The 25,549-nt window shown below is 44.7% G+C and overlaps 1 protein-coding gene across 1 annotated transcript in view; it reads left to right on the top strand.

Annotated features, from left to right (window-relative positions):
- The first annotated feature begins 1,370 nt into the window (after positions 1 to 1,370).
- Positions 1,371 to 25,549, top strand: part of LOC140740189 (C-type lectin domain family 4 member E-like) — a 63,715-nt gene continuing 39,536 nt past the window's right edge. Inside the window, exon 1 of the mRNA XM_073069201.1 lies at positions 1,371 to 1,550. The gene's annotated coding sequence lies outside the window, so the exon portion shown is untranslated. The remainder of the gene's footprint in view (positions 1,551 to 25,549) is intronic.

Here is a 25,549-nt window from a genome sequence, read left to right as displayed (position 1 = left end):
CAGAAAATAAGTTGCAGCAGCACCAGAATATCACAGTAATGCACAAAATGCCGTTAGTGCAAGTATTTGAGCCCTTGTGTGTGCAAGTGTGTGCTCACAGTTTCAGTCATTGTTCTGTGGGAGTGGTGTGATGGAGGCCACAGCTCTGGGGGAAGCTGTTCCTCAGTCTATTTGTTCTGGCTTTTAGTGGAAAAAAAAACTTTATGGAAAAGAGCAAACAGTCGACATTTCGGGCCAAGACCCTTCATCAGGGCAAGGTGTTTGTTTTATTAAGATACACCCTGGAACAGGTCCTTCAAGCTGCGTTGCCCAGTAACCCACAATAAAACCCTAGCCTAATCATGGGACAATTTACAATGACCAATTAACCTACCAACTGGTACGTCTATGGATTGTGGGAGAAACCGGAGCACCTGGAGAGAATGTAAAAATTCCTTACAGACAGAGGCGGGAATGTATGGAATGACCTGTCTGGATGGGATGCATTTAAAACTGTATCTGCTGATGCTTGTTCGAAAGTGTGGGATGGGGGTTAGTGGAGAGGAGGTAATGAGCCAGATGGTGGGAGGGGTCTTTCCCTATGCTGGCTGCTTTCCCGAGGCAGTGGGAAGTGTAGACAGTCAATAAGTGGAGGCCAGTTTTGACAATAGTCCAGGCTGTGCTCAGAACCGCAATTTCCTGCGGTCATGGGCAGTGCCACACACCAAGTTGTGATGCATCTGGATACGATACTCTCTAAGGTGCATCTGGTAAAATCTGTGAAGGTGTTGGGGGCATGGCTAAACCTCCTTCACAATGGGCAGTTGCTATGGTCTGAGGTTGTAGAACATAGAAACATCGAAAACCTACAGCACAATACAGGCCCTTCGGCCCACAAAGCTGTGCCGAACATGTCCTTACCTGAGAAATTACCCAGGGTTACCCATAGCCCTCTATTTTTCTGAGCTCCATATACCTGTCCAGGAGTATCTTAAAAGACCCTATTGTATCTGCCTCCACCACTGTCGCCTGCAGCCCATTCCACACACTCACCACTCTCTGCATAAAAAACTTACCCCTTACATCTCCTCTGTACCTACTTCCAAGCACTTAAAACTGTGCCCTCTGGTGCTAGCCATCTCAGCCCTGGGAAAATGCCTCAGACTATCTACAGGATCAATGCCTCTCCTTGAGGTAACAGACCCACACAGGAGGGGCTGGATATCTCAGCGAGTCCCTGTTCTGGCCACATTCAGGACACGTGGGAAGGCTCACGCCAAAAAACAGGACTTGGCTGCTGGGTGGAGAAGTCAAAGAGTTTGCAAGAGTTAAAATAGTAATTGGGTGCGGAGGGGAGCTGCTCGAGTGGGAGTGGCGGGAGGCAGGAGGCAGGACTGCGAACAGCTTGGTGAGTCCGGCTGTGTGGAAGGCGCTCGGGTGAAGTTTCTTTGTTGAAGTTGGTTGTGTTCGCTGTGTGAACAAACCCGCATCTTCCGCTACAGGGAGAAACTAACGGCCAGTTATTAGACAATCTCTGAGTGACAGCGTGCTCAGACACTCGGCACACAGCTGTAAGTCTAATGTGATTATTGAAAACTTTAAAATGCAAGATAAGTCACTCTCTTTTTAACCTTAATTGGGACGAAAGGCACCCGCGGTCGGTTCATTTGGGGTCTGCAAGCTGCCAGATGAACAGTTAGTTTGTGAATTCCTGCCCCAGCCCTGGATGTTATATTAAGACTGGCGTGACTGGGGCTGTGGTCTGTCTCATACCTGGAGGGTGGGGGAAGCGGGTCGGAGGATGGTGTGGACTGACGCTGGGAGTGCGGGAGCTCCGCTACCTCCGCGTCGCCAGCCGCATTTGCGCTGAGGCTGAGATTAGGGGAGACTGCGGGCTCATTGCCGTGGTAGGGCGGGGCACTGTGTGTGTGTGTGTATACCCCTGTGGCGCGCCAGTCGGAATGCCGGGCAGTTTGACTTGCTCCAGGTCAGTGACGGGCTGCAGACCGGTTGGAAGGGCGTTGAGATGCCAGTCAGAGTGATAATCAGGGTCAGGATCATTGTTTAGGAGTCACGGTGAGGTTCAAGGTCAGGATGATGGGCAAAGGACAGAGGGTCAGGAGCAATGTTCAGGGTGAGGTTCAGAGGTCAGGATTAGGGTTCAGGGTTTATGGTGGATGTTCGGGGGATTCAGAGTTAGGCATCAGGGGTCAGGGTGAAGTTCAGGGATCAACTTTGGTGTTCAAGTGTCAGGGGTAAACTAAGGACAACAGGGTTGGCATTCAGGGATCAGAATTGGCTTCAGGCGTCAGGGTGGGGCCCAGAAGGTCAGAACTAGTGTTCTGAGATCAAAATTGGGGTTCAGAGGTCAGGGGTAGGGTTCAGGAGTTTCAGGAGTCGGGATTAGGGTTCAGGAATCTATATGGTCTGAGTGAGTGTGGGATGTCACCCGTCCACCGATGGGCAGGGAGAGCTCAGCTACAGTGCGCTTCATGTCACCACAGTAAATGCCTGGTCTGACTCCCCAAAGACCTGGACTGGGGCTGCTTCACAGCAGGACTTTCACTGCTTGGCTCTCAGCACACACTCAACACTTGGCCTTCCACAGCCCCCAGCCAGGCACGGCAACGTGCGTGCCGCTCCATGTAAGGAGAGTGATTGCCACAGATGTTGGAACAGCTGAAAGGACCATGCCTGGATGTTAACCCTTTGTGTGCAAGCTGTCAAGTTACCTAAACATGCTCGGTCAAGATAGGCCTGCAGGTCCACTGGAGTGGGTAGGGTCACGGACCTGGGCGGGGCACTCCCAGATGCCACACACTGACATGTTGATACACTGGACAGTACCCCAACCCCAGGTAAGTACCACGCCACCCACCTCAACACCAACAGTCAGGTTAGTGCCACATTACAGGTGTCACCCACACTCAATACAGACATTGACAGCACTCATTACAGTGGTCAGCCACACTCATTACAGACTTTGCCTGCACTCATTACAGGCATTTCTCACACTCATTAGTGGTCACCCACACTCATTACAGGCAAATTGATCTATTAAAGGTGTGCTATACTCAACCTGCCCATTGCAGGCTGGATATTTCAATGGTTCCTGCCCTACAAACCATCCCCAACCTAGTCAAGACACTTGATGCACTCCTTACTATCCATTACAGGTGAGGGGGGCGGGCAATGACACACTGAGTAATGATTGGGTGGAAGGGAACAGTATGGTCCCAACTATCACTGCAAACAATGAAGAAGCAAGCAGAGGAAAAGTTGATTCGAAAGATGGGCCACGTGGGAGCATCGCAATGCTGGAGTGTAATAATGTGTTCAAGATGGTGTTGCGGACAGTGTTTGTATTGCTGTTAGAGCGAATAATTTGGAGAGGAGTCGATGCGGAATAGGTCCGATTCCTGTCCACGTAACCCAGGTGCGAGGTTGTATTTTTCTAAGCGCTGAGTGGATTTGGTGATATCGAGAACAGCTTTGGGCAGTGCAGACCAGGTGTGTCACTACACCGGGGCCCAGCCCTAGAGTGAGGTATTACTCAGTGCTTGGACAATTTAAACGCTAGCCCAGATAGACGGGAAAACCCGAGTGCGGAGGCAAGGGTGGGGCTGATTTTGCACACTCTCCTGCGATGTTTATTCCTTTCTCCGGTGGCCACTGTCTCAGCAAGTTTTGTGGCATTTTCGCCCACCAATATGATTAACTTGAGATGGAGGCTTCAGCCTACTATTCCAGCTGTTCCAGTGAGTGCATTTAAGGACTCAATCTGGTTCAGAATGCTGTCATTTGCAACATTTGTTTATGTGGTCTGAGTTTTCCCCCCTTTCTCTGAGCAGTGGTTATGGTCTTTTTTTAAAAATTGTGTTCTTCAGGTTTCTTGCTTTGTGGCTGCCTGTAAGCAAACAAATCTTAAGGTGTATAATTTATACATTCTTTGATAATAAACGTACTTTGATTGATTGGTATAATGAGCGCAGTGGATAGAGGGAAATAGGTAAACATTGTATATTTGGTTTTCCAGAAGACATCTAAAATGAGGATGCCTGGAGTTGGGGTAATGTATTAGCATAGATAGAGGATTCGTTAACCAATAGAAGGCAGAGAGTTGGGATAAATGGGTGAATCTTTGGTTGACAGTCAGTGATGAGTGAAACGCTGCAAGGGTCGTTGTTGGGCCCACAGTTGCTCACAATATACATCAACAATTTAAAAGTGGTGACCGAGAGTAGCATATCTAAGTGCTGATGACAATATATTGAGTGGAGCAACAAAGTGAGGATGCAGGGAGAGTCTGTAGACAGATATAGATAGGATAAGTGAGTGGGCAAGGGTCTGGCAGATGGAGTACAACATCTGTAAATTTGAGGTGATCCACTTCGGAAGGAAAAATAGACAACAAGATTATTATTTAAGTGGTGAAAGATTGCAACATGCTGTTTGTGCAGAGGGACCCAAAGACTATAAGACAAAGGAGCAGAACTGGGCCATTCAGCCTATCAAGACCTCTGTCATTCAATCACGACTGTTTTGTTTTCCCTCTAAGCCCCACTCTCCTGCCTACTCCATTTAACCTTTGACACCCTTACTAATGAAGAACCTGTCAAGCCCTACTTCAGATATACCCAATGACTTGGCCCCCACACCCTGGTGCTTGACTCCCCCACTATTAGAAACAACTTCTCCGCATCCAGTCTACCTAGGTCTTTCAATATTTGATCAGTTTCATTGAGATCCACCTCCCCCCCACCATTCCTTAAACTCCAGCAAGCACAGGCTCAGAGACATCAAATGCTCCTCATTCTCATCAACCTCCTCTCTCCAATGCCAGCAAATCCTTTCTTAGATGAGGGGCCCTGAACTGCTCTCAATGCTCCAAATGTGCTCTGACAAAATGCCTTATAAAGTCACGGCATTACATCCTTGATTTTATACTCTAGGATGTTTTCAGAATTCTGAGACATATTTAATTATTGGTGAAATCTATATGTTGGTCTCCTTCAGTTTATCTGCTTTCTTGTTGGTGATTGGCGGGTGGGCAATATGGGTGATGGAGGGGTTGGATGTTTCATGTTATTGTTGCTGTGTTTTTTGCATGGAAGGAGCTTGGGGTTAGGGGTTTAATGATTTTGATGCCGTGTCCAGGTGGACGATCTGTTAGCTTTTGTGTGAGGGAGATGTTGGGGAATTTAGAGGTTTGATGTTTTAGCTGCCGTATCTGGGTGGACGATCTTTTAGTTTTGGGTGTGGAAGAGGTTGGGAGGGAGGGTTTGGGTTTGTAAGTTTTGGTTAATTTTCTTTTTTGTATGGGAGGGGCCTTCAATGACTTCCATGGTTATTCTGTCTCAGAGTTGTATTCTGCATACATAATTTGATAATCAAATGAATCTTTGAATGTTTACTCATCTTGAAATGAATGCCAACATAGCATTTACCTTCCTTACTACCAACTCAGCTTGGTTACCAAGTTCCTTTGCATCTCCGATTTCTAAATTTTCTCTCCGTTTAGGAAATAGTCTATGTCTTTATTCCTTCTACCAAAGTGCATGACCATTGTATTCCATCTGGCACTTATTTGCCCATTCTTTTAATATGACTAAGTCCTTTTATAGAGCCCTGTTTCCTCAACACTATCTACCCCTCTACCTATTCTTGTATCATCCACAAACTTGGTCACAAATCTATCAATTCTATTAAGTAAATCTTTAACATATAATGCGAAAAAAGCGGACCCAACTCCGACCCGCAGAACTCAACTTTCCCATAATCTTTCCTGTAAGACTGTTGGCTCATATTTTGTTTAGTAGCCTCATGTGTGGCACCTTGTCAAAGATCTTCTGAAAATCCATGTAAGCAACTTCAATTGACTCTCCTTTGTCTATCCTACCCATTATTTTCTCAAAGAATTACAACAGACTTGTCTGTAAAGCTTTCCACTGAGGGAAACTATGTTGACTTCTGCCTATTTTATCATCTGCTTCCAGGTACCCCGAAACCTCACCCTTAATCTTTAACAATAGACTTTAATATCTTCCTAACCACTGAAGTGGTCTATAATTTCCTGCTGTTTGCCTTCCTCTCTTCTTAAAGAGTGAAGGGACATTTGCCACTTTTCAATCCTCCATTTCAGAATCTAGTGATTCTTGAGAGATCATTACCAATGCCTCCATAATCTCTTCAGCCACCCTGTGGTGCAGTCCATCTGGTCCTTGTGACCTATGTACATTTGGAACATTCAGCTTCCCAAGTACCTTCTCCAGATTAATAGTAACTACACTCAGTACTCTCCCTAACATTTTTGAATTACTGGCATGCTACTGCTGTCTTCCACAGTGAAGACTGATGGAAAGTACTTATTGAGTTCATGTGCCATTTCTTTTTCCTCCATTAGTACCTCTCCAGCATCATTTTCCAGTGGTTTGATATACACTCTCACCTCTCTTTTACTTTTTATATATCTGGGGGAAAACTGTTTGCTATTCTCTTTTATATGATTGGCTAGCTTACCTTCATATTAGATTTTTTTCCCTCTTTATTTCCTTGTAGTTGGCTTCTGTTGTTTTTTTTTAAAAGCTTCCAAATCCTCTAACTTCCTACTAATCTTTTTTCTATTGAATGCTCTCTCTTTTGCTATTATGCTGTCTTTCACTTCCCTCATCAGTCATGGTTGTCTCATCTTCCATTTAAGAATGTTTATTCCCCTTTGGGATGAACTGATCTTGTGCCCTCTAAATGCTCCCAGAAACTCCAGCCATTGCTGCTCTGCTGTACTCCATGCTAGTATCCCCTTCCAATCAACTTTGCCCAACTCGCTCCTCATGCCTCTGTAGTTCCCTTTACTGCACTGTAACACCAGTAAATCTGATTTTAACTTCTTCCCCTCAAACTACAGGGTGAATTCTAGCACATTATGATCACTCTTTCCTAAGGATTCCTTTACCTTAAGCTCCCTAATCAAATTTGGTACATCACACAACATCCAATCCAGAATTGCCTTTTTTCTCATGGGCTCAACTACCAGTTGTTCTAAAAAGCCATCTTGCAGGCATTTGATAAATTCATTCTCTTTGGATCAAGCACCAATTGGATTTTCCCAACCAATCTGCATACTTCAAACATTGCCGTTTCTATCTCCTGTTGTAACTTGTAACTCTCATCCTAGCTACTGTTCAGAGACCTGTATATACAGTAACTCTCCTTTTACCTCTGTAGTTTCATAACTTTAACTATATCATCCGATCTTATGTCACATCTTCCTAAGGATTTGATTTCATTCTTTACTGGTAGAGCCACCCTACCTTCTCTACCCACTCTCTACCCTATTGATACTTATGAATGAATCACGAAAGGTTCATTTGCACATGCAACAGGTTAGCAAATATAGCGCACAGGACATTATAGCACAGTAAAGCCCTTTGGCCCATAGTGTTGTGTCAACTTTTTAACCTACTCCATGATCAATCTAACCCTTCCCTCCTACAGAGCTCTCATCATGTGCCTTCTAAGAGTTTCTTAAATATCCCCATGTATCTGTCTCTGAAACTACCCCAGCTGGGTGATCCACGTACCCACTACTCTGTGTAAAAACTTTACCTCTGACATCCCACTATAATTATTTCCAATCACATGAAAATTATGCTCCTCGTAATAGCCATTTCCGCCCTGGGAAAAAGTCTCTGGCTATCCATTTGATCTATGCCTCTTATTACCATATACACCACCATCAAGTCACTTCTCATCCCCCTTCATTCTAAAGAGCAATGCTTTATCTCACTGAACCTCTCCTCATAAGACATTCTCTCTAATCCAGGCAGCATCCTGGTAAATCTCCTCTGAACCCTCTCTAAGTGCAATCTAACCAAGGTTTTATTGAGCTGCAACATTACCTCATGGCTCTTAAACTCAATCTCCTGATTAATGAAGGTCATCATATCATACACATTCTTTACAATCCTATGAACTTGCACTACGACATTACGGGATTTTTGGATGTGGTTCCTCTGTTTCTCCACAATGCTAAGAATCCTGTCATTAACCCTGTATTCTACCTTCAAGTTCAACTTTCCAAAGTGAGTCACTTCACACTTTTCCAGGTGGAACTCCCATTTGCTACTTCTCAGCCCAGTTCTGCATCCTATCAATGTCCCATTGTAACCTACAGCAACCTTCTACACTATCCACAGCACCACCAATCTTTGTGACATCTGTAAACTTGCTAATCTACCCTTGCACTTCCTCATCCAATTTCTTTTACAAAAATCACAAAGGGCAAGGTTCCCAAAACGGATCCCCATGGGACTGACCTCCATGTAGAATATGCCCTTTCTACAACCACCTTCTATGGGAATCAAATTCTCAATCTACGCATCCAAGTTTCTCTGGATCCCAGGCCTTGTGACATTCTGAATGAGCCTATCATGTGGAACCCTATCAAACACCTTACTAAAATCCACATACAACACCTCCACCGCTCTACCTTCATTGTTGTGCTTTGTCACATCCTCAAACAATCTAATCAGGATCATGAGGCATGACCTGACCCTCACAAAGCTGTCTATCCCTAATCAGAGTATGTTTCTCCAAATGTTTGTAAATCTTTTTTTAAGTATCATCTCCAATAATTAGTCCACCACTGAAATACAACTCACTGCCCCATAATTCCCAGGTTACCCTATTCCCTTTCTTGTACAAAGCAATAATATTTGTCACCCTCCAAATATCTGACACTATCTTGTGGTCAATGATTATGCAAAGATCATCACCAAAGGCACAGCAATCTCTTCCCTTGCTTCCCATAGCAACCTGGGTCATATCCCATCCAGCCCTGAGAACTTAACTATCCTAATGCTCTTTAAAAGTTGCAGCACATCCTATTTCTTAAAGTTGACATGTTCTAGCACATCAGTCTGATTTATGCTGACCTCACAAACACTGGTTCTCTCATTGGTGAACATTGAAGCAAAGTTTTCACCAAGGACCTCATTTTCCTCCTCCAACTCGAAGCATATGCTTCCTCTTATATCCCTGATTAGACCTACCTTCACTCTATTCATCCTCCTGTTCTTCACATGCACGTAGAATGACCTTAATCCTGCTCACCAAGGCCTTCTCATGCCCCATTCTAGTGCTAAGTCCTTTCTTAATCTCTTCCTTGACTACCTTGTAACTTTCTAGAGCCCTGCCTGATCTTTGCTTCCTAAACTTTAAGTAAGCTTCTTTCTTCTTCTTGACTAGATGTTCCATTTCTCATGTCTACCATGGTTCCTTCACTCTACCATCCTTTCCCTGCCTCAATGGGACAAACCTATGCAGAATCCCTTGGAAGTGCTCTGCAAACAACTTCCATATTTCCATTGTGCATTTTCCTGAGTCATCCATTCCCAATTTAACTCTCAAATTCTGGCATAATAGCGTCATAATTCCCCCCTCCCCCGATTACATCCTTCCATACACCATCTGTTTCTAAGGCTACATCCACACTAGACCAGATAAATCCATAACCAAAGCTTTTTCTCTTCCTTTTTACCCTCCATCCACGCTAAAACGGCATTTTCATCCCCCGAAACCGGAGCTTTTCAGAAACGCTGTCCAGGGTGTATAATTTTGAAAACGGCACTTGGGCAGATCAGTGTGGACGGGGTAACCGGAGAAATCTGAAACCGCTGTCAGACGGCAGAGCGCCATTTCATTGTTTTCCTGAACGCAACCCCCCACACAATCTAACAATTTCAGAACAGACGGCAACAAGACTGAAGCCAGAAGAGTTAGAAATGTACTCACCAAATACTTTGACCCATTACTTACTGAATAAATAAGTATACTCACTTTGCCCTGTTTTCTGTCCTTGCTCGTATGAAGGTGGTTTACCTATTTATGTAAGTACTTCTCTGACAATAGATGTGTAACAACCTAATGTAACATTGTATGGAAATACAAAATAATACTGATGCAGACATGTTTTACACATTTGACAAGGTGCTTTATTAATGCAACAGAGTTAGTCAGTTTTTCAATGTTCATCATCAGCCGGTTCATACTGTCCATGACTCCCTGTCGGTTGCCTCCATATGCTCCAGTATTTGTTTTTTTTTACTTTTAAGTTGTCCTGCACAAGAGCCAACAGCTGCCCATTGTTTAAATTTTTCTGGTCTGTAACTGCGCAAACACACACTGTCTTTCACTGCGAGATTTGACACCAAACATGTCGCTTGTTTTCAGTAGATGTGTCCTGCGCATGCGCAGTAGGAGTTTCGCTGAAATATCCGTTTCAATGTGGACAGAGATATTTTTTTAAACGCCTAGTGTGGATGCCTATCGTTTTTACGTGAAACCGGCATTTTCAAAATTATCTGGTCTAGTGTGGATGTAGCCATTGTAGAGTCATAGTGTTCTACAGCATGGAAGCAAGTCCTGTAGCCACCCCATCCATGCCGATTAAGTTGACCATCTGATCCTTTGCCAAAACTCCAACATCCTTCCTGTAACAGGACAACCAAAACTGTGTACAATACTCCGTGTGGCCTAACAAAAGTTGTACGTAGCTGCAATATGACTTTATACTCTTGTGAAGCACGTGTACACCTTCTGAGAGTGAAATTATCATCCTACAATGGATGGTGAGTGACTGGAATCCTTCACCCCAGAGGCTGTAGAGGCTTGTTCACTGAGTTCATTCAAAGCGGTGCCCAGGCAGATCAACCATGAACTTAACCAATGACAGCGTAGCCTCAAAGGGCGGAATGGCTTTTTCTTGCTCCTCTTTCCGGATTTCTTCTGGCTTTCCGATTATCTGAGCCTGCTGTCCAGAGTGGTGAACACAGACAGCTACCCCATGCTCAGTGAGAGGTGGTGCAGTGCCCTGGAATTGCACTGGGCTTCTCTGGGGCAGTGGAGGAGGCCAGAGGCAGAGAATTGGTGAATTGAAGGGGCGGGCACAGGAAGCTTGGGGTGACAGGTCCCACTCTCGTTTTTCCACCTCTTGCTGCCGCCACGTTGAAACCGCATTTAGCTATCTCCAATGACATTTTCCTTCCTCTGCCCAAAGTACAAACCCACCCTAAGCCAATGAGGAGGTCCCAGTCTCCAGCAGTTTCAGTTTTGCTTCAGGTTTCCAGCATCTGCAGAATCTTGCCAGCTTTAATGATTTCTGGTTCGGGCTCTTGCTGTTTTCTGCACTGTAATGTAAAAACTGAAAATGATGGAAACACTCACCAACTCAGGTTGTACATGTGCAAAGAAAAACTGAGGTTTGAGAAACTTCATCAGACCTGGGAAGGAGACAAAGGAAGCTTGAAAAACTGCATCGAGAGTGGGGAAGAGGTGCGCCTCTGATGGGGGAGCACCAAGAGTGACTTTGTGGATATGCTGTAAACTGGTTATCTTGCTAATGAGTGAATGGAAGCAGTCAGAGTGAAAACTCAGGCAAAAGAATGTAGGAGCTGCAAAATGCAGGTGTGGGAGGAGATAACCAGCGGCACTGGATGATTAACCAGCATTAGGTAAAGTTAACCAGCAGGAGTGAAGAGTTAACTGGCAGCAGTGAGTAGTTAACCAGCAACAGGGAAAGCTGATAGGCAGCAATGAGGTATAAAACAACAGCAGTGAAGTGCCCATAGAGAAGATGAGGGACTGTTCTTCCAGCTTACACTGGGCCTCACTCTGACAGTGCAGGAACTACATCCTGAGGGACAGACTGGGAGTAGACTGGGCAGTTACAGAGGCAGTAACAGTAGCTGTGGATCACCAGCATTGAGTGCCGCTCTTCCACAAACCAATCACCTAATCTGTGTTTGGTTTCTCCACTGTACATTCAAGATTGTTTAATCTCCTTAGTACACAAGTGTAATGGAAAATGAAATAATTGTTACTCCAGATCCAATGCAGCACTAAAGAAGCACAATAAGATAAAGAATATGATAATAAAAACAATAAATATAAATATATAAGATAGTTTATATACATGGATTGAATATATGTCTATAAAGTGATGCTAGGTACAAGAGTGTACATAAGGTGACTGACAGGAAATGATAAAGTAGTGGTGGTTGGGGGTGTGGAGGAGTGGGTTAGCTTTACTGCTTGGGGAAAGTAACCATTTTTGAGTCTGGTGGTCCTGGCATGAGTGTTACATAGCCCCCTTGATGGGAGTAGGACAAACAGTCCATGACCAGGGTGGGTGGGATCCTCCAGGATATTACTGGCCCTTTCCAGGCACTTTTCTGTATACATGTCCTTGATAGCCAGCAGGCTAGTGGGGATGGGCTGGGCAGCTTTGAATACCCATCGCAGAGCCTTCCTGTCTGCCACAGTGCACTTTCTGCATCAAGGAGTTATTGTGTGTGTGTGTGCATGTGCGCGCGTGCGTGCGTGTGTGTGTGATGAGTGCTCCTGAAGTTGAGAAACAGAGGCCATAATGTGAACATTGTAAAACCATACACAGGCTGGGTGACCACTTTGAACTAATTGAAAAGGTATTGGCCGGAACAAATACGGATTTTGAACAATTTCTTCTCGGGGAGAATGTCTCTCAGGATATATTTGTTTGAACATTTGAACAAAAAAAAGTTGGGAAAAGTTCAAAGGCAAATTAGGGCAAAGGTTCCTGGAGCAATGCCTTACAGATAAGCATAGCTCTGTGCTCCCCTGTGAACACACGAAGAGTGGGTGTGGAAATGGTGTGTGTCAGGCAGATATGTCAGCAGTTAAAGTAGATCAACAGCCACAGAGGTGAACGATGAATCGTCCCTCTTCTTTTAACTCTCTCTTACCCCTGTTGTTCTTTCCTTCCAGCCCCCTCTCCGACTTCATGCTTAGTCACTCCTCTACCTCTCAACCCCTCTGTAATGGGGAAGAGGGATGTGTTGGTGGTCCCTTCCAGAGCTGGAGGTAGTTGTTCCAACTTTGGAGGTCTCTTCACCAAGTCTCCCTAAATTCAGACCTCAGATAAGCAATCGAACACTTCCTGAACCCATCCCACATACAAAAAGAGAAAAGCGAGGGAGAGAGGTGAGGTAGAAAGAGAGCTAGAGAGGAAAAAAGGAGTAAGAGAAAGAAAGAGGGGAAGGGAGAAAAGGAGACAGAGGAGGGAGAGAGAAAATAGGAGAGAGGACAGTAGAAATAAGAAAAGAAATAGAGAGCGATGTGAGAAAGAAAGGAGAGAGACATGGAGAAAGAAAAGAACTACTGGTCATTAACAGCAGTGGTAGATGATCTACACTGTTTTTTTTTTCAGTAAAGCCATGCTGCATTCTTACATTATTTCCCTCTTTTCTGAATTCCAGTCGACAATTAATTCTGAGAACATTCTGTGCTCCCGCCCCCCCACCTCTGACCTTTGCAACATACAGATGTTGTTGCTGCACCACTGGCTCCCGTGCCTCCATATGCCTACTCTCCCTGAGCCACTTGAGCAAGGGTGTTTCCTGAAGCCAAACCTACCATCTGATCGACTTAGGATTCACATCTCCTTAAAAGGCCTGATGTCAGATTTCTGATTGATGGCGTTTCTGTGAAAAAAAAATAGCTGCTCAACATTCAGAAATCAAAGGAAGTTACTCATCAGGGGCCCTTAACTTGCACTCACTGATGAAGAGTTTTAAACACTGCAGCCGACTGACATAGCAAGATCCCACAAAAAAACTGCAATCTCAGTGCCCTGATAATTTTCTATTTTTAAACCTCCAAGGAGCATGTGTGTGCCAGGATTTGGAAGTGGGCCAGATACCTACCAAAGTTGCCCGTGAGGGTAGCTGTGGTCCGAAAGGGTGTTTACCTCACCGTGTGCACTGTCCTCCTGGGGTGGGTCAGCAGCCAATGTCTCACAGCTGAGGGTCACAGCTACTGTATGGCCAACCCTTCCTGCTCTGAATGACTCTGCAGCTGTCTTAAAGCACAGCAGGATCAAAACATCCCAATTAAACCAAACGAACTGGTTGCCCGGAGCTCTGCTGCCGATCATTTACGAGGCACTTCGCCTGCTTTCTCTTTGACCCTCAGCTGTCAAATTGAACTTCATTTGGCAAAAGCCGTACATCGATGTTTAAGAGCAAGAAATATCGATTTACCCCACCTTCCCCACCTGGTTCTCCAGGCAGGTTTTGAGGAAGGAAGCTGTGGTTCCTCTTGGTACTTGTCTGAGTTATACAATGAATAGACTGGGACAGATGCAGTCAGCCTCACTGCAGACACATAGTTGCTCCACTGTTCTCTGCTTGGTTCCAGCTGTTCATGTGTTGATAGAGTGGTCCTTCCTCCCATTCCCACCCACTCCCTCCCCTTCCCCATTCCTCCCTACTCCCTTTCTCCTGTCTTCTCTCCCAATCTCCAACCCCCACACCCTCCTCACTCCCTTCCCACTCCCTAATCTTTCACCACCACATTCTGAATCGCAACCTGCATCAAACTGATTTCCATCTCCCAGCAACCCTCTCAACAACCACCCTCAATCAGAGTTCCCTCCATGGATTTGCCCCTCCCTGTGGGAACTGATTCTACTCAATTGGAGTTCCCTCTGTGGATTTGCCCCTCCCAGTGGAAACTGATTCTACTCAATTGGAGTTCCCTCTGTGGATCTACCCCACCCTTCTCGTACCCACTCCTTCAGCATGGTCTCCACTGTTAACGGTTTTAGTGCTGGAGCATCCTTATTGCAAGGCATCCCGTCACTGTACTAAGGGATGTGGCCAAAGCTCTAGAAATCCCTCCTCATCATGTCACAGATGGTGGCATAGAGTGATAGAGAAACCACCCCCCCATACTAACCTTCTCCCATCTCTCCCTAAACCCTTGTTACCCCTCCCCTCCATAATTTCTAACCTCCTCTACCCTCTACTACCATGCCTCTCAAACCTCTTCTTGTTCTTCTCTACCCCCATACTTCTTCAACCTCCTCCTGTCCTACATCTCTCCTGAGGTATATTCACTCTCCATTTTCATCTGTTTGAGCATTCCTGATGTCAATCTCCCAAGCCTGAATTTCCTTTCTAAACCCCCACCTCTTATTTAGGATGGAACATTAAAGCAATTCTGTCAGCCAAGCCTTGGGTCACGTGTCTCCAGTAACCAACTCCCTGTATCCCTCGGTCATGTCTTTGTATCTCCATCCCTCTACCTTACACCCCCTGTGCTGTGCCTTGGGATATCCGTGCCAACCAGATACCCACCTCAGCAGATCCCATTTGCCTGTGTTTGACCTGTATCCCTCTAAACTTTTGCTACACCTATATTGTCCAAGTACCCCAATATTGGTTATTGTATCTGCCCAACTATATCCACTGCTAGCTCAGTCCATAAACAGACCTCCCCTTGTAAGCCACTTCTTTTCCTTCACAAACAGATTTCTGAATATTCCATGAACCCAAGAAGACAACGTTACTATATTTTGCTCTACTTTGGCACAATTCATTTTTTGTGTTTCTTATTGTAGCTTGTGGTAATTATATATATATATATATATATATCAGTAAATCCTGATTCTGAAGATATCTTCTCTCCCCTCTATCAAATCTCTCTCCTCTCATCTTAAACCTGTGCCTAGTACCATTGACCCACACCCACACCAGAGCCTTCTATACCCCTTCCACACATGTACCTATCCAATTTTCTCTTAAATGTTGAAATCAGAACCCACATCAGCCACTTGTATTGCACTCATTCCACATTCTCATAATCCTCTGAGTGAAGAAATTCCCCCTCATGTTTCCATTAAACATTTCACCTTTCACCCTTAACCCATGATTTTAAGTTCTAGTCTCAATCAACCTCAGTGGAAAAACCCACCTTGCATTTACCCTATCTACACCCCTCATAATATTGTGTATCTTTATCAAATCTCCTACGCTCCAGGGAATAAAGTCCTAATCTACTCAACCTTTCTCTATATCTCAGGTCTTCAAATCCTAGCAACATCCTTGTCAATATTCTCCACACTCATTCAATCTTATTTTCAACTTTCCTGTAGGTAGGTGACCAAAGCCGGACACAATGCTGCAAATTTGGCCTCGCTAACATCTTATACAATTTCAACATAACATCCCAACTCCTGTACTCAATAAATTCATTTATGAAGGCCAATGTGCCAAAAGCTTTCTTTACAACCCTATCTAACTGTGACACCAGTTTTAAGGAATTATGAATCTGTATTCCCAGATCCCTTTGTTCTACTGCACTACCAGTGCCCTACCGCTCACCATATAAGATCTACCTTGGCAGATCCTCCCAAAGTGCACACCTCACACTTGTCTACATTAAATTCCATCTGCTGTTTATCAGCCCCCTTTGTTTTTTGGCTGATCCAAATCCTGCTGCAAGCTTTGACGGTCTTCCTTGCTGTCCACTACACCCCCAATCTTGGTGTCATCCACAAATTTGCAGGTTGCCACATTATAATCCAGATCGTTGATATGGATGACAAACAACAATGGACCTTGCACTGATTTCACTGCGGCACACCAATAGTCACAGGCATCTTGTCAGAGATGCAACCATCTCAACCGTTATCTTAAACACAAAATACTCTGCAGATGCTGGGATCAAAGCAACACGCACAACACGCTGGAGGAACTCAGCAGGTCGAGCAGCATCCATGGAAACGAGCATTCAACGTTTCGGGCCGAGACCCTTCGTTAGGACTGAAGAGGGAGGGGGCAGGGCCCTATAAAGAAGGTGGGGCGAGGGTGGGAAGGAGAAGGCTGGTAGGTGCCAGGTGAAAAACCAGTAAGGGGAAAGATCAAGGGGTGGGGGAGGGAAAACAGGAAAGGTGAAGAAGGAATGTAGGGAAAAACACTATGGGTAGTGGAAGGAGGCGGGAACCATGAGGGAGGTGATAGGCAGCTGGAGGAGGAGGCAAAGGGAAAATGGGATGGGGGAAGGGAGGGGGAGGGAATTACTGGAAGTTGGAGAATTCAATGTTCATGCCAAGGGGTTGGAAACTACCCAGACGGTATATGAGGTGTTGCTCCTCCAACCTGAGTTTGGCCTTATCATGGCAGTAGAAGAAGCCATGTATGGACATATCCGAATGGGACTGTGAAACTGAGTTGAAATGAGTGGCAACCAGGAGATCCTGTCTGTTGTGGCCGCAGAGAGGAGGCTGCAGCGGGAGCACCGGATGCAATAGATAACCCCAACAGACTCACAAGTGAAGTGTTGCCTTACCTGGAAGGATGGTGAATGGCAGTAAGAGAGGAGGTGTGGGGACAGGTGGGAGATCTGTGGGGAGGGACGTGTGGACCAGGGAGTCGCGGAGGGAACGATCCCTGCGGAAAGCGGAGAGTGGTAGAGAGGGAAAGATGTGCTTAGTGGTAGGGTCCTGTTGAAGGTCAACCATTATCTGAATTCTTCCGTGAAGACAACATCAAATCCAAATTATTTACTCATCTTGAATGCTAAGTGATTCACCCTTCTTGACCAACTGCCTATGCAGGGCCTTCCTCGATATGACCTAACACGCACAAAGCCATGTTGGCTATCCCTAATCAGTCCTTGTCCATCCAAATACTTATACAATATATCCAGTTCCTTAGAATACTTTCCAATAACTTTCCCACTACTGAAGTCAGACTCATTAGCCTACAATTTCCTTGGTTATTCTTAGAGCTTTTCCTGAACAGCGGAACAACTTTAGTCAGACCCTGGGGATTTATCCACATTAACTTGCCTCAAGACAGCAAATGCCTCCACCTCTGTAATCTGTATAGGGTCAGTTTCTTTGCAGCTGCATTGCCTCACATCTATAAACTGTGTCCTTCTCACAAGTAAATACAGCTGCAAAATATCAATGTAAGATATCCCACATCTCTTTTGGCTCCATGCATAGATTAGTCAAGCCAAGTGAAGTTTATTATCATTTAATTCCATCATGTATATAACCATAGAATGCATATAGAAACAAGACAATGTTTTTTTAAACCAGGATGTAAAGCACAAAACACACATAATGCATGATAACTTATGAAGGTAAGAATAAAATCTACAGATGAATCACAGATAAATTACTAACTAAAATACTTAGAAATGAAATATTCTAAGGTACGAAACAGATTAACCAGTGACACTTCAAATACGATGCGGCAGTGAGTTCAGAAACCTAATGGCCTGGGGAAAGAAACTGTTTCTCATCGTGACTATTCTTGTTTTTATGAATTACAGTCTCCTGCCTGATGGTAGAAAGTCAAAGAGGATGCTGGATGGATGGGTGGGATCCTTAATAATACTCAGACCACTGTGCACGCAGCGCTCCTGATAACTGTCCCCGATGGATGGTAGGGAGACCCCTATGATCCTCTCAGCTGTTCACACAGTCCTTTGTAGGGTCTTCTGGTCTGATGCTTGACTACTCCCACACCAGATGGAGAAGCAACTTGTCAGGGCGCTCTCAATGGTGCTCCTGTAAAACAGAGTTATGGTGGGGGCGAGTTCCTTACTTGCCTCAATTGGTGGTGCTGCTATGCCTTCTTGTTCAGGGAGGTGATACTAAGGGACCAGGTGAGGTCATCCGTAAGGTGGATTCCCAGGAACTTGGTGCACTTGACTCGCTCTACAGAGGAGACATGTATTCGCAGAGGGAGATGGTTTGTCTGCACCTTCCTCAAGACACAATGATTTCCTTTGTCTTCTTCACGTTCAGGCTTAGGCAGTTCCTCTCACACCACTCCACTTCCTCTCTATACTCCGTCTCATCATCGTTCTTGATGAGGCCAACCACTGTTGTGTCAACCACAAACTTGATGTGCTGGAGCTTTTGGAAAGCATCAAGTTGGATAAGTCTCAAGGACTGGATGAGATGTACCCTAGGCTACTGTGGGAGGTGAGGGTGGAGATTTCTGAGCTTCTGGCGATGATCTTTGCATCATCAGTGGGGACGGGAGAGGTTCCGGAGGATTGGAGGGTTGCGGATGTTGTTCCTTTATTCAAGAAAGGGAGTAAAGATGGCCCAGGAAATTATAAACCAGGTAGCCCTACTTCAGTGGTTGGTAAGTTGATGGAGAAGATCCTGAGAAGCAGGATTTATGAACATTTGGAGAGGTATAATATGATTAGGAGTAGTCAGCATGGCTTTGTTAAAAACAAGCTTGACTGAATTTTTTGAGAATGTGACTAAACACATTGATGAAGGAAGAGCAGTAGATATAGTGTATATGGATTTCAGCAAGGCATTTGATAAGGTACCCCATGCAAAGCTTATTGAGAAAGTAAGGTGGCATGGGATCCAAGGGGACATTGCTTTGTGGATCCACAACTAGCTTGCCCACAGAAGGCAAAGAGTGGTTGTAGACGGGTCATATTCTGCATGGAGGTCAGTCACCAGTGGTGTGCCTCAAGGATCTGTTTTGGGACCCTTACTCTTTATGATTTTTATAAATGACCTGGATGAGGAAGTAGAGGGATGGGTTAGTAAGTTTGTTGATGACACAAAGGTTTGAGGTTTTGTGGATAGTGTGGAGGGTTGTCAGAGGTTACAGCGGGACATTGATAGGATGCAAAACTAGGCTGAGAAGTGGCAGATGGAATTCAACCCCAATAAGTGTGAAGTGGTTAATTTTGGTAGGTCAAATATGATGGCAAAATATAGTATTAATGGTAAGACTCTTGGCAGTGTGGAGGATCAGAGGGATCTTGGGGTCCGAGTCCATAGGACCCTCAAAGCAGCTGCGCAGTTTGACTCTGTTTTTAAGAAGGCATACGGTGTATTGGCCTTCATCAATTGTGGAATTGAATTTAGGAGTCGAGAGGTAATGTTGCAGCTATATAGGACCCTGGTCACACCCCACTTGGAGTACTGTGCTCGGTTCTGGTCACCTCACTGCAGGAAGGATGTGGGAGCCATTGAAAGGGTGAGGAGGGGATTTACAAGGATGTTGCCTGGATTGGGGAGCATGCCTTATGAGAATAGGCTGAGTGAACTTGGCCTTTTCTCCTTGGAGTGAAAGAGGATGACAGGTGACCTGATAAGGGTGTATAAGATGATGGGAGGCATTGATCATGTGGATAGTCAGAGGCTTTTTCCCAGGGCTGAAATGGTTGCCACAAAAGGACACGGGTTCAAGGTGCTGGGGAGTAGGTACAGAGGGGATGTCAAGAGTAAGTTTTTTACTCAGAGAGTGGTGAATGCATGGAATGGGCTGCCAGCAACAGTGGTGAAGGTGGATATGATAGGGTCTTTTAAGAGACTTTTAGATAAGTACATGTAGCTTATTAAAATAGGGGGTAAAGGTAAGCCTAGTAATTTCTGAGGTAGGGACATGTTTGGCACAACTTTGTGGGCCGAAGGGCCTGTATTGTGCTGTAGGTTTTCTATGTTTTCTGTGTTAACTTGATGACATGGTTTGAGCTGGATCCTACGATACCGTCATACGTCAGCAGTGTGCACACAGCCTTAGGAGCACAGTGCTCAGTGTAATGGGACTGCCACATGGACTGACTGACTGTGGCCTTACTGTTAATTCCAGTATCCAGTTGCAGAGGGAGGTGCTGAGACTCTTCAAGGACAGTTTCCCACCAATTTCAGGCATATGATGGTGTTGAATGCCAAATTGAATTCTATAAGCAGCAGTTTGATCTTCCAGTCTGATCTTCCAGAGGACCAATTTGTTCCTTGCTATCCTTTTGTTTTTAATATACTTTAGCTGTAGAAGCCCTTAGGATTCCTCACCTTGTCTGCTAGAGCAACTTCATGCCTTCTTCTGGCCCTCCCAATTTCCTTCCTAAGTCTTCTCTTCCATTTCTTATATTCTTGAAGTACCTCATTTGTTCCTGCCTGCCTCTACCTGCTATACACATCCTCCTTTTTCTTAACCTTGGCCTCAGTAACTTATCTCAGATGCTTAAGAAGAATGTGGTAACCTGCCCCAGTGACTATCTTCCAGTAGCACTTACATCCACTGTGATGAGAGGTTGGTGATGAAACACATCAACTCCTGCCTGAAAAGTGACTTAGATCTGCTTCAATTTGTCTACCAGCACAGCAGGTCCACAGCAGATGCCATTTCATTGGACCCTAGACAGTTCAGATTGGCAACATCTCCTCCACAATTTCCAACAGCACAGGTGCACCACAAGGCTGTGTGCTTAGCCCCCTGCTCTACCTGCTTTACACTTATGACTGTGAGGCTAAACAAAGTGCCAATGCCGCATTTAAGTTTGCTGTTGACACCACTGTCACTGGCCAAATCAAAGGTGGTGATGAATCAGCATATAGGAGGGAGGTTGAAAATCTGGCTGAGTGGTGCCATAAAATCAACCAAGGTCAGCAAGACCAAGGACCTGATTATTGACTTCAGGAGGAGGAAACCAGAGGTCCACGAGTCATTCCTAATTAGTGGATCACGAGTGGAAGTTGTCAGTAACTTCCAATTTCTCAGTGTTATTGTTTCAGAGTCCTATCCTGGGCCCAGCACATAAGTGGAATTACAAAGAAAGTACAGCAGCACCTCTATTTCCTTCATAGTTTTGTGAAGGTTCGCCACGACATCTAATACTTTGACAAACTTCTATAGATGTGTGGTGGGGAATTTATTGACTGTTTGCATCACAGCCTGATATGGAAATGCCAATGCCCTTGAATGGAAATTACAGTCCAGTCCCTCATGGGTAAAGCCCTCCCCTCTATTGAGTACATCTACATCGAGTGCTGTCGTAGGAAAGCAGCATCCATCATCAGGGGCCCCCACCACCCAGGTCAGGCTCTCTTCTTGCTACTGCCATCAGGAAGGAGGTACAGGAGTCTCCGGACCCAGACCACCAGGTTCAAGAACAGTTAATACTCCTCAATTATCAGTCTCTTCAACCAGTGGACCCCATCACTGAACAGTTCCCACAATCTATGGACTCACTTTTCAAGTACTCTTCATCTCATGTTCTCAATATTTATTGCTTATTTATTTTTTTCTGTTTTATATTTGCACAGTTTGTTGTCATTTGCACATTGGTTGTTTGTCTGCCTGTTGGGTGCAATCTTCCACTGATTCTGTTGTGTTCTTAAATTTAGTTAGTATTCCCACAAGAAAATGAATTTCAGTGTTGTATGTGGTGACACATACATTATGTACTTTGATAATAAAGTTACTTTGAACTTTAAATATGCCTCAAAAATCAAAGTTCCCTAAACCTGTTATCATTGCCTTTTTTTTCTGACAGGAACATGTAGATTCTGTACCCTCACTTACCAAGTATACATTTGCCAGAAAACAACCTGTCCCAATCTGCAATTCCCAGATCCTGTGTGATACCATGAAAATATGCCTTTCTCCAATTTAGAATCTCAACCTGGGGACCAGCCTATCGTTTTCCATCATTTACCTTGAAATCACTGGCATTATGATCACTAGATGTAAAGTATTCCCCTACACAAACTTCTGTTGCCTACCCTGTCTCATTTCCTAATAGGAAATCACCAAAGACAGATGACAGATTCTAAGGAAATTTTTCGGGGCTATTGAAGGTAATGGGCTATTAATGTGTAGATTACAAAAATGTCTGGAGTTGCACTCTGCAGCATTGAGCATGGATTTCAGTTTATCCTCATGGTGGATACTCTGCTCCACAGAAACTGGCCTCCCACAAATCTGGGCATCAACTCAATTATAAATAAAGTTTCACTTGTCAGAGTGGCCTGTAGAGGGAAGTCACTGACAAAATATCCAATCAGCCATGTAAGTGAGGAGAAGTAGAAACTTGCTGCTGTGAGGGGAATTGAGGTAAATAGTAAAGGGGTCTAGTTAGATAAGATCAAGTGGAGAGGGATGGGGGAAGCAAGGATTGATGCTGACAAATGACAGGTCTTTGTGAGGAACATGAACTGTAAATGGCACACTCTCTCAGGGTATTTAAGTGACCTTCCCGCATCTGTTCCTGCAACTGGCTTTTCCACACTGCGTTTTACTTTAATGCAAGGAATGAGACTCTAAAGTTCAAAGTACAAACACTATCAAAGCAGATAGATGTCACTATGCACAGCTCTAAGATTCATTTTATTGCATGCGTTCAAGATAAATCCAAGCAACACAACAGAGGCAATGAAAGACCATTCCCAACATGACAAACTAAACAACTAATGTACAAAGTACAGCAGACTGTGCAAATACAAAAGAAAAAAATGAAATAATAATAAATGAATAAGCAATAAGTATCAAGATGAAAGCAAGTCCATAGGTTGTGGGCACAGTTCAGTGCTAGAGTGAGTGAAGTTATCCCCTCTGATTCCAGAGCCTGATGGTTGAGGGGTAGTAACAGTTCCTGATCCTTGTTGTGTCTGTTGTGAGGTTCCTGCGTCTTCTACCTGAAGGCGTGTCTTCTTCGTGGATTGTCACCTTGTCATGGTGGAGAAGCTTGTGTGGTCCTGAGATCCCGAGAGCGATGCTGTTTGGAGCTATGCTCCTGGTAGGGTCACCCATGGCGATAAGGTCAAGGGTGAGGTCCCTGACAAAAAACAATTCAACCAAGACCTCAACGGTGGAACAAGCGGGCGAAGTTACTTCGAACTCAACGGCTGTGAAGGCGGATGAAGGCTGCAACAAATCCATCAGCTCCAATCGTTGTGGTTTCCATGCCATTGGAATCAGTCGGTTGATTTGTGAAGTATGGTGTGCTTCTTGGAGTGCAACATCAAGTACAAGTTAAACAAATACACGCACAGGCGACTTCGCTCTGTGATAGATCAACGGAACAAAGACCATCATCCTCGACCTCGAGGGATTGTCACGACGACGACCTGAAGGCAGCAGTGAGAAGAGAGCCTGGCCTGGGTAATGGGAGCCCTTGATGGATGAATGCTGCTTTCCTACGACAGCACTCCATGTGGATGTGCTCAGTGGTGTGGGGGGGCTTTACCCATTAAGGACGGGCCGTATCCATTACTTTTTGCAGGGCTTTCCGTTCAAGGGCATTTGTGTTTCCATACCGGGCCAAGTTATTTCTAGGCCAAAAATATGGTCAGTCTGACAGGGTGGGAGTCCGTTGGGAGCTGGAAACAGCTGATGCAAAGATCAGTTAGCAGCTAGCCTCAGACTGCTGAGCTGGTCTCACAGGCTAGAAATCAGACCCTGTAACATAATGAGGGCCAAACCCCACATTTCCTTTCACCAATTAAAGAAGCAAAACCAACAATGGAATGGGATGTTTCCAGCTGAAGTTATGGAATTGCAGAGGATTTCAAATTCTAGGCAACCAGAAATGCAAGTCCTGACGAAGGGTCTCGGCTCGAAGTGTCGACTATGCTTCTCCCTATAGATGCTGCCTGGCCTGCTGCGTTCCACCAGCATTTTGTGTGCGTTGCTTGAATTTCCAGCATCTGCACATTTCCTCGTGTTTGCAAGATTTCAAAGGCTGCCCTCTCTCTCTTTGGTTTCCTTGCTGCCCCCTCTAAACACCCTCATCTCACCCTCCAAACATGCACTTCCAGTGCATCCTAATGCGTGGATTCAGTGGGAAATATCCACAGTTCCCTTCCATCTTCAAACCCACCGCACAGATACTGCTTCACCCAATCAGTTCGGCCCGCAGAATCTTTGTTGTTCTAGATTCCAGTATCTGCGGTCTTTTGAGTCTCCTTGCAATTCTGGATGTCCCATAGATATCCAATGTCAACGTTTTCTTTTGATTTGAAGTTAGACCCAATCAGGCTAGAATGGAACATTCACAGGGAAGTGTGATGCTTTCTCAAACGTCAAGCCAGCAAAATCATGTCCACTTGGAGTGCAGCTGAGCCAAGATGACTCTATCAGTGGGACATTATGCTGCAGTTGTAAAGACATTGTTGAGGCCTGATTTTGAATATTATGTTCAGTTTTGGTTACCCTTTTATAGGAAAGATACCACAGAGGCGTGAAGAATGCAGAGGAGATTTATGAGGATGTTGTGAGGATTTGAGGGACTGAGTTATAGGTTGCACAGGCTAGGATTTGCTCTTTGGAGCATAGAAGAATGAGGGGTAACCATATAGACATTTATAAAGTCATGAGGGGCATAGAAAGGGTGTTTTGCATGGATTAGTGTATCAACAACTAGACAGCACTGGCGTAAGATGAGATGGTAAATATTTAATAACAATCTTAGGGACAACCTTTTCACCCAGAGCCTGCTAAGTACATGGAATGAGCTGCCAGTAGAAGGGGGTGAGGCAGATATACTAATAACAATTAAAAGGTACTTTGACAGGATGGGAAAAGTTTCAAAGGATGTGGGCCAAATGTTGGCAAGTATGATTAGCTTAGGTAACGTGAAGAGAAAATTGAAAAGGACTGAAACTGTTATATTTGAGTGCATACTGTATATGAAATAAGGTAAATGATGTTGTAGCATTGTTATAAATTGGTAGGTATAACATTGTGGACATCATTGAGTTGTGGCTGAAAGAAGGTCATAGTTAGGAGTTCAACATCCAAGGATACAAATTATATCAAAAGGAAAGGCACAAGGACAGAGTGGGTGGGTGTCTCTATTGGTAAAAAATGAAATCAAATTCTCAGAGAGAAGCGACATAAGATCAGAAGATGCAGAATCTTTGTGGATAGATTTAAGAAACTGCAAGGGTAAAATGGCCGTGAGGCATGTAAAAAGGTCA

The sequence above is a fragment of the Hemitrygon akajei genome, chromosome 16, assembly GCF_048418815.1.
Source record: "Hemitrygon akajei chromosome 16, sHemAka1.3, whole genome shotgun sequence".
NCBI lineage: Eukaryota > Metazoa > Chordata > Chondrichthyes > Myliobatiformes > Dasyatidae > Hemitrygon > Hemitrygon akajei.
The sequence above is the reverse complement of the archived record's forward strand: the minus strand, read 5'-3'. Positions and strand labels throughout refer to the sequence as shown.